We start from the raw sequence: 15,481 nt of genomic DNA, 5'->3' as shown, positions 1-15,481 counted from the left end.
CAGGATTGCTTCAGGCCGTATTCTGGTTCCTGGCGGCAGGCTGAGCCTGTGGTTAATTCTTCTTCCTGATGGGAAAACAGAGTGACCTGTGCCTGTCCCAACACCTAGAGCTAGTCTCTCATTGGTTGCCCCTCTTCCCGTTCATCCTCAGGACAAATTGCAACCTGTACGGAACAGGAGGATAAAGGTGCTGATTCTCCAAGGAGAGAGATTGCTAGTAAAGCGGCTGGAATGGCGAACCGGAGCACAAGGAGATGAGAAATGAGGTGCGTTTTAGAAACCTTTCCCGATCACACGGTGTGCCATCTTCGGGGTTTCTCATGCATGTTTTCAATGTAGGACGATGCCCTTGAACCTGGAGATTTGGGACCCATGGGATGGGTACCACGCCGTATTAATTTAAAGGGTCTGTGTTAGCTCACCCAACCTCACCAAACCTCTCAGCCCCAAGAGTGTCCACCCATATGTCTCAATCAGCTGTGGGTCTAGATATGGTCAATCCAGGTGGCATCACAGCCCCTGAACGAATTTTGTAAGAATTTCTCTCTCTTTCACTGTCTTTGTTTCACGGGTTTTGAAAAGTAATTTTTATAATGGGGTTTAGCTGCTTTTCACTGCTGTGTTTATGCCGCTTTACACCCACTTGACTCACTTACAGAGAGATATCAATACATAGGTTTGAAGATTCTTACTAGTGAGATATATTCTTGGGCGGTGAATAGGGGGTGTTGAGTCCAGTTCACTGAGCAAGGAGTAGGTCTTGTCTATTACATATTGGGTTTATGGAACGGTATCTGAGCTAATTTGAAACCCTTGATTTATGCATCACCCCACCTCACCTTTCCCGTTAAGCAGCCATAGTGTGTTTTCTAAACGTGTGACTCTGTTCTATTTTGTAATGCAGTTCAAGGGTAGCGGTTTTTACATTCCCTCTATAAGTGATATCTTATGATAAGTGTCTTTTTCTGTGTGATTTATTTCACTTAGAATCGTCATACCTAAATCCACTCATCATGCTGCTACTAGCCTTATGACATTGATTTCATGGCTGAGTGATATTCCATTGCACATAAGGACCACAACTTCTTTATCCATTCTTCTCTTTCCTCGGATATTTAAGGTGTAATGAAGTGGAGGTTTTTGTCAACAGAGTAGCCCAAAATTTGGGGTGCCTGTGTCTTGCTGATTTTTAGTTTTCCCAATTTATACGCCCATGAGTGGAAGTGCCCAAGCTCTCTAAGCTGAGTTTTTTAGATGTTTCAGGACACACCGTACACTTCTCCAGAGTGGCTGTTGGCAATTTACGTCCCGCCCATCAGCGTAGCAAGGCTCCCATTTCTCCATGGCCTGTCCTGCATTTCTGGTTTTGACACTTTATTCAGCATGGCCCTTTTGACCAATAGGAAGCGAGACTTCTTTGTAGCGCTGATTTGCCTTTCCAGGTTGCTTGGTTGGCCAAAAAGGGCGTATGCGATTTTTCCTGAATATATTCAGGAAAAAACGCATACGCCCTTTTTGGCCAAGTGCATCACTGTCGAGGTTTTGCCGCTTTTCCTGTGCTTTAAAGGCGATTCGAATCTACCTCCTGAAATCTGTTTCCTGCAATTCTGCCTTGCTTTCAAATCCTCTTCGTTGCCTTCCCTCAATATATTTGTGGACGAGAGTTATCATTTCTAAGTCTGCAGGTTTGTGAATTGCAGTGCCCCTGAGCTCCATTATTCAACTCGCTTTCTTGGGAGCTGGCCGCAAAAGCGCAGGATTGCTTCAGGCCGTATTCTGGTTCCTGGCGGAAGGCTGAGCCTGTGGTTAATTCTTCTTCCTGATGGGAAAACAGAGTGACCTGTGCCTGTCCCAACACCTAGAGCTAGTCTCTCATTGGTTGCCCCTCTTCCCGTTCATCCTCAGGACAAATTGCAACCTGTACGGAACAGGAGGATAAAGGTGCTGATTCTCCAAGGAGAGAGATTGCTAGTAAAGCGGCTGGAATGGCGAACCGGAGCACAAGCAGATGAGAAATGAGGTGCGTTTTAGAAACCTTTCCCCATCACACGGTGTGCCATCTTCGGGGTTTCTCATGCATGTTTTCAATGTAGGACGATGCCCTTGAACCTGGAGATTTGGGACCCATGGGATGGGTACCACGCCGTATTAATTTAAAGGGTCTGCGTTAGCTCACCCAACCTCACCAAACCTCTCAGCCCCAAGAGTGTCCACCCATATGTCTCAATCAGCTGTGGGTCTAGATATGGTCAATCCAGGTGGCATCACAGCCCCTGAACGAATTTTGTAAGAATTTCTCTCTCTTTCACTGTCTTTGTTTCACGGGTTTTGAAAAGTAATTGATTTTTATAATGGGGTTTAGCTGCTTTTCACTGCTGTGTTTATGCCGCTTTACACCCACTTGACTCACTTACAGAGAGATATCAATACATAGGTTTGAAGATTCTTACTAGTGAGATATATTCTTGGGCGGTGAATAGGGGGTGTTGAGTCCAGTTCACTGAGCAAGGAGTAGGTCTTGTCTATTACATATTGGGTTTATGGAACGGTATCTGAGCTAATTTGAAACCCTTGATTTATGCATCACCCCACCTCACCTTTCCCGTTAAGCAGCCATAGTGTGTTTTCTAAACGTGTGACTCTGTTCTATTTTGTAATGCAGTTCAAGGGTAGCGGTTTTTACATTCCCTCTATAAGTGATATCTCATGATAAGTGTCCTTTTCTGTGTGACTTATTTCACTTAGAATCGTCATACCTAAATCCACTCATCATGCTGCTACTAGCCTTATGACATTGATTTCATGGCTGAGTGATATTCCATTGTACATAAGGACCACAACTTCTTTATCCATTCTTCTCTTTCCTCGGATATTTAAGGTGTATTGAAGTGGAGGTTTTTGTCAACAGAGTAGCCCAAAATTTGGGGTGCCTGTGTCTTGCTGATTTTTAGTTTTCCCAATTTATACGCCCATGAGTGGAAGTGCCCAAGCTCTCTAAGCTGAGTTTTTTAGATGTTTCAGGACACAGCGTACACTTCTCCAGAGTGGCTGTTGGCAATTTACGTCCCGCCCATCAGCGTAGCAAGGCTCCCATTTCTCCATGGCCTGTCCTGCATTTCTGGTTTTGACTCTTTATTCAGCATGACCCTTTTGACCGATGGGAAGCGAGACTTCTTTGTAGCGCTGATTTGCCTTTCCAGGTTGCTTGGTTGGCCAAAAAGGGCGTATGCGTTTTTTCCTGAATATATTCAGGAAAAAACGCATACGCCCTTTTTGGCCAAGGGCATCACTGTCGAGGTTTTGCCGCTTTTCCTGTGCTTTAAAGGCGATTCGAATCTACCTCCTGAAATCTGTTTCCTGCAATTCTGCCTTGCTTTCAAATCCTCTTCGTTGCCTTCCCTCAATATATTTGTGGACGAGAGTTATCATTTCTAAGTCTGCAGGTTTGTGAATTGCAGTGCCCCTGAGCTCCATTATTCAACTCGCTTTCTTGGGAGCTGGCCGCAAAAGCGCAGGATTGCTTCAGGCCGTATTCTGGTTCCTGGCGGCAGGCTGAGCCTGTGGTTAATTCTTCTTCCTGATGGGAAAACAGAGTGACGTGTGCCTGTCCCAACACCTAGAGCTAGTCTCTCATTGGTTGCCCCTCTTCCCGTTCATCCTCAGGACAAATTGCAACCTGTACGGAACAGGAGGATAAAGGTGCTGATTCTCCAAGGAGAGAGATTGCTAGTAAAGCGGCTGGAATGTCGAACCGGAGCACAAGGAGATGAGAAATGAGGTGCGTTTTAGAAACCTTTCCCCATCACACGGTGTGCCATCTTCGGGGTTTCTCATGCATGTTTTCAATGTAGGACGATGCCCTTGAACCTGGAGATTTGGGACCCATGGGATGGGTACCACGCCGTATTAATTTAAAGGGTCTGCGTTAGCTCACCCAACCTCACCAAACCTCTCAGCCCCAAGAGTGTCCACCCATATGTCTCAATCAGCTGTGGGTCTAGATATGGTCAATCCAGGTGGCATCACAGCCCCTGAACGAATTTTGTAAGAATTCCTCTCTCTTTCACTGTCTTTGTTTCACGGGTTTTGAAAAGTAATTGATTTTTATAATGGGGTTTGGCTGCTTTCCACTGCTGTGTTTATGCCGCTTTACACCCACTTGACTCACTTACAGAGAGATATCAGTACATAGGTTTGAAGATTCTTACTAGTCAGATATATTCTTGGGCGGTGAATAGGGGGTGTTGAGTCCAGTTCACTGAGCAAGGAGTAGGTCTTGTCTATTACATATTGGGTTCATGGAACGGTATCTGAGCTAATTTGAAACCCTTGTTTTATGCATCACCCCACCTCACCTTTCCCGTTAAGCAGCCATAGTGTGTTTTCTAAATGTGTGACTCCGTTCTGTTTTGTAATTCAGTTCAAGGGTAGCGGTTTTTACATTCCCTCTATAAGTGATATCTCATGATAAGTGTCTTTTTCTGTGGGACTTATTTCACTTAGAATCGTCATACCTAAATCCACTCATCATGCTGCTACTAGCCTTATGACATTGATTTCATGGCTGAGTGATATTCCATTGTACATAAGGACCACAACTTCTTTATCCATTCTTCTCTTTCCTCGGATATTTAAGGTGTAACGAAGTGGAGGTTCTTGTCAACAGAGTAGCCCAAAACTTTGGGGTGCCTGTGTCTTGCTGATTTTTAGTTTTCCCAATTTATACGCCCATGAGTGGAAGTGCCCAAGCTCTCTAAGCTGAGTTTTTTAGATGTTTCAGGACACACCGTACACTTCTCCAGAGTGGCTGTTGGCAATTTACGTCCCGGCCTTCAGGGTAGCAAGGCTCCCATTTCTCCATGGCCTGTCCTGCATTTCTGGTTTTGACCCTTTATTCAGCATGACCCTTTTGACCGATGGGAAGTGAGACTTCTTTGTAGCGCTGATTTGCCTTTCCAGGTTGCTTGGTTGGCCAAAAAGGGCGTATGCGTTTTTTCCTGAATATATTCAGGAAAAAACGCATACGCCCTTTTTGGCCAAGGGCATCATGGTCGAGGTTTTGCCGCTTTTCCTGTGCTTTAAAGGCGATTCGAATCTACCTCCTGAAATCTGTTTCCTGCAATTCTGCCTTGCTTTCAAATCCTCTTCGTTGCCTTCCCTCAATATATTTGTGGACGAGAGTTATCATTTCTAAGTCTGCAGGTTTGTGAATTGCAGTGCCCCTGAGCTCCATTATTCAACTCGCTTTCTTGGGAGCTGGCCGCAAAAGCGCAGGATTGCTTCAGGCCGTATTCTGGTTCCTGGCGGCAGGCTGAGCCTGTGGTTAATTCTTCTTCCTGATGGGAAAACAGAGTGACCTGTGCCTGTCCCAACACCTAGAGCTAGTCTCTCATTGGTTGCCCCTCTTCCCGTTCATCCTCAGGACAAATTGCAACCTGTACGGAACAGGAGGATAAAGGTGCTGATTCTCCAAGGAGAGAGATTGCTAGTAAAGCGGCTGGAATGGCGAACCGGAGCACAAGCAGATGAGAAATGAGGTGCGTTTTAGAAACCTTTCCCGATCACACGGTGTGCCATCTTCGGGGTTTCTCATGCATGTTTTCAATGTAGGACGATGCCCTTGAACCTGGAGATTTGGGACCCATGGGATGGGTACCACGCCGTATTAATTTAAAGGGTCTGCATTAGCTCACCCAACCTCACCAAACCTCTCAGCCCCAAGAGTGTCCACCCATATGTCTCAATCAGCTGTGGGTCTAGATATGGTCAATCCAGGTGGCATCACAGCCCCTGAACGAATTTTGTAAGAATTTCTCTCTCTTTCACTGTCTTTGTTTCACGGGTTTTGAAAAGTAATTGATTTTTATAATGGGGTTTAGCTGCTTTTCACTGCTGTGTTTATGCCGCTTTACACCCACTTGACTCACTTACAGAGAGATATCAATACATAGGTTTGAAGATTCTTACTAGTGAGATATATTCTTGGGCGGTGAATAGGGGGTGTTGAGTCCAGTTCACTGAGCAAGGAGTAGGTTTTGTCTATTACATATTGGGTTTATGGAACGGTATCTGAGCTAATTTGAAACCCTTGATTTATGCATCACCCCACCTCACCTTTCCCGTTAAGCAGCCATAGTGTGTTTTCTAAACGTGTGACTCTGTTCTATTTTGTAATGCAGTTCAAGGGTAGCGGTTTTTACATTCCCTCTATAAGTGATATCTTATGATAAGTGTCTTTTTCTGTGTGATTTATTTCACTTAGAATCGTCATAGCTAAATCCAATCATCATGCTGCTACTAGCCTTATGACATTGATTTCATGGCTGAGTGATATTCCATTGTACATAAGGACCACAACTTCTTTATGCATTCTTCTCTTTCCTCGGATATTTAAGGTGTAATGAAGTGGAGGTTTTTGTCAACAGAGTAGCCCAAAATTTGGGGTGCCTGTGTCTTGCTGATTTTTAGTTTTCCCAGTTTATACGCCCATGAGTGGAAGTGCCCAAGCTCTCTAAGCTGAGTTTTTTAGATGTTTCAGGACACACCGTACACTTCTCCAGAGTGGCTGTTGGCAATTTACGTCCCGCCCATCAGCGTAGCAAGGCTCCCATTTCTCCATGGCCTGTCCTGCATTTCTGGTTTTGACACTTTATTCAGCATGGCCCTTTTGACCAATGGGAAGCGAGACTTCTTTGTAGCGCTGATTTGCCTTTCCAGGTTGCTTGGTTGGCCAAAAAGGGCGTATGCGATTTTTCCTGAATATATTCAGGAAAAAACGCATACGCCCTTTTTGGCCAAGGGCATCATTGTCGAGGTTTTGCCGCTTTTCCTGTGCTTTAAAGGCGATTCGAATGTACCTCCTGAAATCTGTTTCCTGCAATTCTGCCTTGCTTTCAAATCCTCTTCGTTGCCTTCCCTCAATATATTTGTGGACGAGAGTTATCATTTGTAAGTCTGCAGGTTTGTGAATTGCAGTGCCCCTGAGCTCCATTATTCAACTCGCTTTCTTGGGAGCTGGCCGCAAAAGCGCAGGATTGCTTCAGGCCGTATTCTGGTTCCTGGCGGCAGGCTGAGCCTGTGGTTAATTCTTCTTCCTGATGGGAAAACAGAGTGACCTGTGCCTGTCCCAACACCTAGAGCTAGTCTCTCATTGGTTGCCCCTCTTCCCGTTCATCCTCAGGACAAATTGCAACCTGTACGGAACAGGAGGATAAAGGTGCTGATTCTCCAAGGAGAGAGATTGCTAGTAAAGCGGCTGGAATGGCGAGCCGGAGCACAAGGAGATGAGAAATGAGGTGCGTTTTAGAAACCTTTCCCGATCACACGGTGTGCCATCTTCGGGGTTTCTCATGCATGTTTTCAATGTAGGACGATGCCCTTGAACCTGGAGATTTGGGACCCATGGGATGGGTACCACGCCGTATTAATTTAAAGGGTCTGCGTTAGCTCACCCAACCTCACCAAACCTCTCAGCCCCAAGAGTGTCCACCCATATGTCTCAATCAGCTGTGGGTCTAGATATGGTCAATCCAGGTGGCATCACAGCCCCTGAACGAATTTTGTAAGAATTTCTCTCTCTTTCACTGTCTTTGTTTCACGGGTTTTGAAAAGTAATTGATTTTTATAATGGGGTTTAGCTGCTTTTCACTGCTGTGTTTATGCCGCTTTACACCCACTTGACTCACTTACAGAGAGATATCAATACATAGGTTTTAAGATTCTTACTAGTCAGATATATTCTTGGGCGGTGAATAGGGGGTGTTGAGTCCAGTTCACTGAGCAAGGAGTAGGTCTTGTCTATTACATATTGGGTTCATGGAACGGTATCTGAGCTAATTTGAAACCCTTGTTTTATGCATCACCCCACCTCACCTTTCCCGTTAAGCAGCCATAGTGTGTTTTCTAAATGTGTGACTCCGTTCTGTTTTGTAATTCAGTTCAAGGGTAGCGGTTTTTACATTCCCTCTATAAGTGATATCTCATGATAAGTGTCTTTTTCTGTGGGACTTATTTCACTTAGAATCGTCATACCTAAATCCACTCATCATGCTGCTACTAGCCTTATGACATTGATTTCATGGCTGAGTGATATTCCATTGTACATAAGGACCACAACTTCTTTATCCATTCTTCTCTTTCCTCGGATATTTAAGGTGTAACGAAGTGGAGGTTCTTGTCAACAGAGTAGCCCAAAACTTTGGGGTGCCTGTGTCTTGCTGATTTTTAATTTTCCCAATTTATACGCCCATGAGTGGAAGTGCCCAAGCTCTCTAAGCTGAGTTTTTTAGATGTTTCAGGACACACCGTACACTTCTCCAGAGTGGCTGTTGGCAATTTACGTCCCGCCCTTCAGCGTAGCAAGGCTCCCATTTCTCCATGGCCTGTCCTGCATTTCTGGTTTTGACCCTTTATTCAGCATGACCCTTTTGACCGATGGGAAGCGAGACTTCTTTGTAGCGCTGATTTGCCTTTCCAGGTTGCTTGGTTGGCCAAAAAGGGCGTATGCGTTTTTTCCTGAATATATTCAGGAAAAAACGCATACGCCCTTTTTGGCCAAGGGCATCATTGTCGAGGTTTTGCCGCTTTTCCTGTGCTTTAAAGGCGATTCGAATCTACCTCCTGAAATCTGTTTCCTGCAATTCTGCCTTGCTTTCAAATCCTCTTCGTTGCCTTCCCTCAATATATTTGTGGACGAGAGTTATCATTTCTAAGTCTGCAGGTTTGTGAATTGCAGTGCCCCTGAGCTCCATTCTTCAACTCGCTTTCTTGGGAGCTGGCCGCAAAAGCGCAGGATTGCTTCAGGCCGTATTCTGGTTCCTGGCGGCAGGCTGAGCCTGTGGTTAATTCTTCTTCCTGATGGGAAAACAGAGTGACCTGTGCCTGTCCCAACACCTAGAGCTAGTCTCTCATTGGTTGCCCCTCTTCCCGTTCATCCTCAGGACAAATTGCAACCTGTACGGAACAGGAGGATAAAGGTGCTGATTCTCCAAGGAGAGAGATTGCTAGTAAAGCGGCTGGAATGGCGAACCGGAGCACAAGGAGATGAGAAATGAGGTGCGTTTTAGAAACCTTTCCCGATCACACGGTGTGCCATCTTCGGGGTTTCTCATGCATGTTTTCAATGTAGGACGATGCCCTTGAACCTGGAGATTTGGGACCCATGGGATGGGTACCACGCCGTATTAATTTAAAGGGTCTGCGTTAGCTCACCCAACCTCACCAAACCTCTCAGCCCCAAGAGTGTCCACCCATATGTCTCAATCAGCTGTGGGTCTAGATATGGTCAATCCAGGTGGCATCACAGCCCCTGAACGAATTTTGTAAGAATTTCTCTCTCTTTCACTGTCTTTGTTTCACGGGTTTTGAAAAGTAATTGATTTTTATAATGGGGTTTAGCTGCTTTTCACTGCTGTGTTTATGCCGCTTTACACCCACTTGACTCACTTACAGAGAGATATCAATACATAGGTTTTAAGATTCTTACTAGTCAGATATATTCTTGGGCGGTGAATAGGGGGTGTTGAGTCCAGTTCACTGAGCAAGGAGTAGGTCTTGTCTATTACATATTGGGTTTATGGAACGGTATCTGAGCTAATTTGAAACCCTTGATTTATGCATCACCCCACCTCACCTTTCCCGTTAAGCAGCCATAGTGTGTTTTCTAAACGTGTGACTCTGTTCTATTTTGTAATGCAGTTCAAGGGTAGCGGTTTTTACATTCCCTCTATAAGTGATATCTTATGATAAGTGTCTTTTTCTGTGTGATTTATTTCACTTAGAATCGTCATACCTAAATCCACTCATCATGCTGCTACTAGCCTTATGACATTGATTTCATGGCTGAGTGATATTCCATTGTACATAAGGACCACAACTTCTTTATCCATTCTTCTCTTTCCTCGGATATTTAAGGTGTAATGAAGTGGAGGTTTTTGTCAACAGAGTAGCCCAAAATTTGGGGTGCCTGTGTCTTGCTGATTTTTAGTTTTCCCAATTTATACGCCCATGAGTGGAAGTGCCCAAGCTCTCTAAGCTGAGTTTTTTAGATGTTTCAGGACACACCGTACACTTCTCCAGAGTGGCTGTTGGCAATTTACGTCCCGCCCATCAGCGTAGCTAGGCTCCCATTTCTCCATGGCCTGTCCTGCATTTCTGGTTTTGACACTTTATTCAGCGTGGCCCTTTTGACCAATGGGAAGCGAGACTTCTTTGTAGCGCTGATTTGCCTTTCCAGGTTGCTTGGTTGGCCAAAAAGGGCGTATGCGATTTTTCCTGAATATATTCAGGAAAAAACGCATACGCCCTTTTTGGCCAAGTGCATCACTGTCGAGGTTTTGCCGCTTTTCCTGTGCTTTAAAGGCGATTCGAATGTACCTCCTGAAATCTGTTTCCTGCAATTCTGCCTTGCTTTCAAATCCTCTTCGTTGCCTTCCCTCAATATATTTGTGGACGAGAGTTATCATTTCTAAGTCTGCAGGTTTGTGAATTGCAGTGCCCCTGAGCTCCATTATTCAACTCGCTTTCTTGGGAGCTGGCCGCAAAATCGCAGGATTGCTTCAGGCCGTATTCTGGTTCCTGGCGGAAGGCTGAGCCTGTGGTTAATTCTTCTTCCTGATGGGAAAACAGAGTGACGTGTGCCTGTCCCAACACCTAGAGCTAGTCTCTCATTGGTTGCCCCTCTTCCCGTTCATCCTCAGGACAAATTGCAACCTGTACGGAACAGGAGGATAAAGGTGCTGATTCTCCAAGGAGAGAGATTGCTAGTAAAGCGGCTGGAATGGCGAACCGGAGCACAAGGAGATGAGAAATGAGGTGCGTTTTAGAAACCTTTCCCGATCACACGGTGTGCCATCTTCGGGGTTTCTCATGCATGTTTTCAATGTAGGACGATGCCCTTGAACCTGGAGATTTGGGACCCATGGGATGGGTACCACGCCGTATTAATTTAAAGGGTCTGCGTTAGCTCACCCAACCTCACCAAACCTCTCAGCCCCAAGAGTGTCCACCCATATGTCTCAATCAGCTGTGGGTCTAGATATGGTCAATCCAGGTGGCATCACAGCCCCTGAACGAATTTTGTAAGAATTTCTCTCTCTTTCACTGTCTTTGTTTCACGGGTTTTGAAAAGTAATTGATTTTTATAATGGGGTTTAGCTGCTTTTCACTGCTGTGTTTATGCCGCTTTACACCCACTTGACTCACTTACAGAGAGATATCAATACATAGGTTTTAAGATTCTTACTAGTCAGATATATTCTTGGGCGGTGAATAGGGGGTGTTGAGTCCAGTTCACTGAGCAAGGAGTAGGTCTTGTCTATTACATATTGGGTTCATGGAACGGTATCTGAGCTAATTTGAAACCCTTGATTTATGCATCACCCCACCTCACCTTTCCCGTTAAGCAGCCATAGTGTGTTTTCTAAATGTGTGACTCCGTTCTGTTTTGTAATTCAGTTCAAGGGTAGCGGTTTTTACATTCCCTCTATAAGTGATATCTCATGATAAGTGTCTTTTTCTGTGGGACTTATTTCACTTAGAATCGTCATACCTAAATCCACTCATCATGCTGCTACTAGCCTTATGACATTGATTTCATGGCTGAGTGATATTCCATTGTACATAAGGACCACAACTTCTTTATCCATTCTTCTCTTTCCTCGGATATTTAAGGTGTAACGAAGTGGAGGTTCTTGTCAACAGAGAAGCCCAAAACTTTGGGGTGCCTGTGTCTTGCTGATTTTTAGTTTTTCCAATTTATACGCCCATGAGTGGAAGTGCCCAAGCTCTCTAATCTGAGTTTTTTAGATGTTCCAGGACACACCTTACACTTCTCCAGAGTGGCTGTTGGCAATTTACGTCCCGCCCTTCAGCGTAGCAAGGCTCCCATTTCTCCATGGCCTGTCCTGCATTTCTGGTTTTGACCCTTTATTCAGCATGACCCTTTTGACCGATGGGAAGCGAGACTTCTTTGTAGCGCTGATTTGCCTTTCCAGGTTGCTTGGTTGGCCAAAAAGGGCGTATGCGTTTTTTCCTGAATATATTCAGGAAAAAACGCATACGCCCTTTTTGGCCAAGGGCATCATTGTCGAGGTTTTGCCGCTTTTCCTGTGCTTTAAAGGCGATTCGAATGTACCTCCTGAAATCTGTTTCCTGCAATTCTGCCTTGCTTTCAAATCCTCTTCGTTGCCTTCCCTCAATATATTTGTGGACGAGAGTTATCATTTCTAAGTCTGCAGGTTTGTGAATTGCAGTGCCCCTGAGCTCCATTCTTCAACTCGCTTTCTTGGGAGCTGGCCGCAAAAGCGCAGGATTGCTTCAGGCCGTATTCTGGTTCCTGGCGGCAGGCTGAGCCTGTGGTTAATTCTTCTTCCTGATGGGAAAACAGAGTGACCTGTGCCTGTCCCAACACCTAGAGCTAGTCTCTCATTGGTTGCCCCTCTTCCCGTTCATCCTCAGGACAAATTGCAACCTGTACGGAACAGGAGGATAAAGGTGCTGATTCTCCAAGGAGAGAGATTGCTAGTAAAGCGGCTGGAATGGCGAACCGGAGCACAAGGAGATGAGAAATGAGGTGCGTTTTAGAAACCTTTCCCGATCACACGGTGTGCCATCTTCGGGGTTTCTCATGCATGTTTTCAATGTAGGACGATGCCCTTGAACCTGGAGATTTGGGACCCATGGGATGGGTACCACGCCGTATTAATTTAAAGGGTCTGCGTTAGCTCACCCAACCTCACCAAACCTCTCAGCCCCAAGAGTGTCCACCCATATGTCTCAATCAGCTGTGGGTCTAGATATGGTCAATCCAGGTGGCATCACAGCCCCTGAACGAATTTTGTAAGAATTTCTCTCTCTTTCACTGTCTTTGTTTCACGGGTTTTGAAAAGTAATTGATTTTTATAATGGGGTTTAGCTGCTTTTCACTGCTGTGTTTATGCCGCTTTACACCCACTTGACTCACTTACAGAGAGATATCAATACATAGGTTTTAAGATTCTTACTAGTCAGATATATTCTTGGGCGGTGAATAGGGGGTGTTGAGTCCAGTTCACTGAGCAAGGAGTAGGTCTTGTCTATTACATATTGGGTTCATGGAACGGTATCTGAGCTAATTTGAAACCCTTGTTTTATGCATCACCCCACCTCACCTTTCCCGTTAAGCAGCCATAGTGTGTTTTCTAAATGTGTGACTCCGTTCTGTTTTGTAATTCAGTTCAAGGGTAGCGGTTTTTACATTCCCTCTATAAGTGATATCTCATGATAAGTGTCTTTTTCTGTGGGACTTATTTCACTTAGAATCGTCATACCTAAATCCACTCATCATGCTGCTACTAGCCTTATGACATTGATTTCATGGCTGAGTGATATTCCATTGTACATAAGGACCACAACTTCTTTATCCATTCTTCTCTTTCCTCGGATATTTAAGGTGTAACGAAGTGGAGGTTCTTGTCAACAGAGAAGCCCAAAACTTTGGGGTGCCTGTGTCTTGCTGATTTTTAGTTTTCCCAATTTATACGCCCATGAGTGGAAGTGCCCAAGCTCTCTAAGCTGAGTTTTTTAGATGTTTCAGGACACACCGTACACTTCTCCAGAGTGGCTGTTGGCAATTTACGTCCCGCCCTTCAGCGTAGCAAGGCTCCCATTTCTCCATGGCCTGTCCTGCATTTCTGGTTTTGACCCTTTATTCAGCATGACCCTTTTGACCGATGGGAAGCGAGACTTCTTTGTAGCGCTGATTTGCCTTTCCAGGTTGCTTGGTTGGCCAAAAAGGGCGTATGCGTTTTTTCCTGAATATATTCAGGAAAAAACGCATACGCCCTTTTTGGCCAAGGGCATCATTGTCGAGGTTTTGCCGCTTTTCCTGTGCTTTAAAGGCGATTCGAATGTACCTCCTGAAATCTGTTTCCTGCAATTCTGCCTTGCTTTCAAATCCTCTTCGTTGCCTTCCCTCAATATATTTGTGGACGAGAGTTATCATTTCTAAGTCTGCAGGTTTGTGAATTGCAGTGCCCCTGAGCTCCATTCTTCAAGTCGCTTTCTTGGGAGCTGGCCGCAAAAGCGCAGGATTGCTTCAGGCCGTATTCTGGTTCCTGGCGGCAGGCTGAGCCTGTGGTTAATTCTTCTTCCTGATGGGAAAACAGAGTGACCTGTGCCTGTCCCAACACCTAGAGCTAGTCTCTCATTGGTTCCCCCTCTTCCCGTTCATCCTCAGGACAAATTGCAACCTGTACGGAACAGGAGGATAAAGGTGCTGATTCTCCAAGGAGAGAGATTGCTAGTAAAGCGGCTGGAATGGCGAACCGGAGCACAAGGAGATGAGAAATGAGGTGCGTTTTAGAAACCTTTCCCGATCACACGGTGTGCCATCTTCGGGGTTTCTCATGCATGTTTTCAATGTAGGACGATGCCCTTGAACCTGGAGATTTGGGACCCATGGGATGGGTACCACGCCGTATTAATTTAAAGGGTCTGCGTTAGCTCACCCAACCTCACCAAACCTCTCAGCCCCAAGAGTGTCCACCCATATGTCTCAATCAGCTGTGGGTCTAGATATGGTCAATCCAGGTGGCATCACAGCCCCTGAACGAATTTTGTAAGAATTTCTCTCTCTTTCACTGTCTTTGTTTCACGGGTTTTGAAAAGTAATTGATTTTTATAATGGGGTTTAGCTGCTTTTCACTGCTGTGTTTATGCCGCTTTACACCCACTTGACTCACTTACAGAGAGATATCAATACATAGGTTTTAAGATTCTTACTAGTCAGATATATTCTTGGGCGGTGAATAGGGGGTGTTGAGTCCAGTTCACTGAGCAAGGAGTAGGTCTTGTCTATTACATATTGGGTTCATGGAACGGTATCTGAGCTAATTTGAAACCCTTGTTTTATGCATCACCCCACCTCACCTTTCCCGTTAAGCAGCCATAGTGTGTTTTCTAAATGTGTGACTCCGTTCTGTTTTGTAATTCAGTTCAAGGGTAGCGGTTTTTACATTCCCTCTATAAGTGATATCTCATGATAAGTGTCTTTTTCTGTGGGACTTATTTCACTTAGAATCGTCATACCTAAATCCACTCATCATGCTGCTACTAGCCTTATGACATTGATTTCATGGCTGAGTGATATTCCATTGTACATAAGGACCACAACTTCTTTATCCATTCTTCTCTTTCCTCGGATATTTAAGGTGTAACGAAGTGGAGGTTCTTGTCAACAGAGAAGCCCAAAACTTTGGGGTGCCTGTGTCTTGCTGATTTTTAGTTTTCCCAATTTATACGCCCATGAGTGGAAGTGCCCAAGCTCTCTAAGCTGAGTTTTTTAGATGTTTCAGGACACACCGTACACTTCTCCAGAGTGGCTGTTGGCAATTTACGTCCCGCCCTTCAGCGTAGCAAGGCTCCCATTTCTCCATGGCCTGTCCTGCATTTCTGGTTTTGACCCTTTATTCAGCATGACCCTTTTGACCGATGGGAAGCGAGA

This window comes from Balaenoptera borealis, assembly GCF_965194805.1.
Source record: "Balaenoptera borealis genome assembly, chromosome: 9".
NCBI classification, from domain to species: Eukaryota; Metazoa; Chordata; class Mammalia; order Artiodactyla; family Balaenopteridae; genus Balaenoptera; species Balaenoptera borealis.
Note: the sequence above shows the minus strand (reverse complement) of the source record.